The sequence below is a fragment of the Ctenopharyngodon idella genome, chromosome 10 (genome assembly GCF_019924925.1).
Source record: "Ctenopharyngodon idella isolate HZGC_01 chromosome 10, HZGC01, whole genome shotgun sequence".
Taxonomy (NCBI): domain Eukaryota; kingdom Metazoa; phylum Chordata; class Actinopteri; order Cypriniformes; family Xenocyprididae; genus Ctenopharyngodon; species Ctenopharyngodon idella.
This window is the reverse complement of record NC_067229.1, coordinates 16,526,676-16,528,946: the sequence shown is the minus strand read 5'-3', so window position 1 is coordinate 16,528,946 and position 2,271 is coordinate 16,526,676.

The following is a 2,271-nucleotide window of genomic DNA, read 5'->3' as shown; positions in this document are numbered from 1 at the left end:
CTCTGGCTTCAGAACATTTTTTCAAATGACTTGAATTTAATTCCAAAATGGATTAGCAGAATGTTTGTGATGCTTATGAGCAAGAAACATAGTTATTGAAATGTTTGAAGTGTTCATAAAGAACACTCTCACTAACAATATTTCCATCTTGGAAGAATCTTATGAACAAAATGCACATGCACATCTGGTTGTAAGTCTTTGGGGACAAAAAAGAAGAAAACAAATGGACACTGCACTCTGCAAAAAAAAAAAAAAAAAAACCCACATAACAAAAAAAAAAAAAAAAAAAAAAAGCTTAGAAACTTTTAAATTTCAAAACAGGATGAGATAAATGACAAAACTAATGAAGGATAGTTTTGTGTTACCGGCTGAATCATTTCATTGCTCATCCGTCTTTCACAGACCATATGCTACATATAAAAAGCTTCAATCCAATTGGCTGTTTTTCTGGTAATTCCAGGAGTCAGTGTCAAAGGGTCAAAGTTTGGCTAGTTAAGACATGGTCCTGTTAGCCACTGAAAATATATGTAACTACACCATCTGGTTCTACAAAAAACACCTCACTGCATTGGAAATATGTTGAGCTGTTTATTATGTGGATGTACACGTGTGTCTGTGGTTGAAACCACATATATATTTCAGCACAACTGATCGAGGACATTTAGTGACAAGGACACTCACATGCACACATAAAAAATGAGACCAATTTAGCAGTACTCCAGTGAGCCATGAAAATTACCGCAACACATTTTCATTTGCTTTATTTTGGTTCAGTTTGATAGTCAGCAGATTCATTTCTCTTCCCTATCCATCTTCTATTCGCCAAAAACCCTTTAGTTTGTGCACAGTTAAGGGCTTTAAGATTTGAACCAATCTCATTAAATGATTGGGCATTTAATTAATCACAATTAATTGCAATATTTGCTGAGTTAAACCCATTACCTTGTAGTCAGGGGCGAAGTAAACATTATATAACACTAGAAATTTATAATTTAGCACTCACTCACACCTTTGAAGAAATAATAATCATATTTTAATAGTTTTATTTTGCTTGCCGCCAGGATGAAGATAAAAAAAATGAAGCCTCCTACCTAAAACAGCAATTTTAAGATGTCCAAATGGCCGCCTAATGATTGCGGCAACAATTCTTTTGATTTTCTTGTCAGATCTTAGTACTTCAGCTGCCCTCAGGCTTATCTTGAGTGATCCACTGTATACACATAAACTAAAGCTCAATCTTGCAACCAAAGTCCCGTCAGTAAACCCAGAGCTCCTTTAATTACAAACCAATGTGTATTTGTGAATGTTCCCAAAATCCTCCCAGCACGTGTTGGGACCTAAATTGGACACTGGACTTGTTGCAGGAAGCTTAATTCTTGCTGACAGGCCAGGCACGGACCACGGAGCAGTTACTTTGAACGCAGCTATGAGAAGAGTGAGGTATTAAAGCGAGCTGTAAAGTTTGCAGAGAGAGAGCTGTTGATTTGTGTGAACGCCTCACTGTTGAAACCAGCCAAGTAAAGTTGTGAGGGTGGCCTGCAGTCGATGACTTTAGGTAAAACTTGTAATCTGCGGCTTTATACCACTCAAAGCTGTTCATGACCTCACCACCCCATTTAAAGTGATTCATTCATTGTCTTCCTGTAAAACCACATGTCCTTAAAATCCCAACCTGGACTTTAGACCCATTTCCCCATAACCAGAGCACTGGTCAGCCAGTCTGTTGGCATACATACATTGAATTGGTTGTATTAGGTTGCATAATAGCAATGTTTTTATGTAAATAAAATTGTGGAAAATGGTGACCAAACAGATTTTTGCTGATTTGGACAGTCTGTTGGCTTTTAATTGTCTTCAACCAAAACTAACGTTTATATCTTTCTATCACTCTCTTATATGCGCCCCTTTTTCTTTTGGTTGGAAACCTATAATAAAGTCACCGAGAGGCATTTTGAATTTTATAGTCTTTTTTTTTTCCTTCTAGCTTTGTGGTTTTCGGAGAATGTCCCTGTATTGGGTTTGGCAGGGCAAACTCCTCTCTTTTTCTAGCTCTGGAAAAGTATAGTAATGCAGTAAAGCATGTATTGATGTTTATTTTTATAATTTGGGTTGGTGAGATGGGGCAAGTTGAGAGGAGTTTAATGGTGTTCAAATTCCCAGGGGTCAAAGAGACCCAAGTTTTAACAGACCCACCTGAGAGACTGCATTTCATTGTATTCAATAGAAATCCATAAAAAAAAAAGTGCAACAATAGAGACAGGACACAGAGGA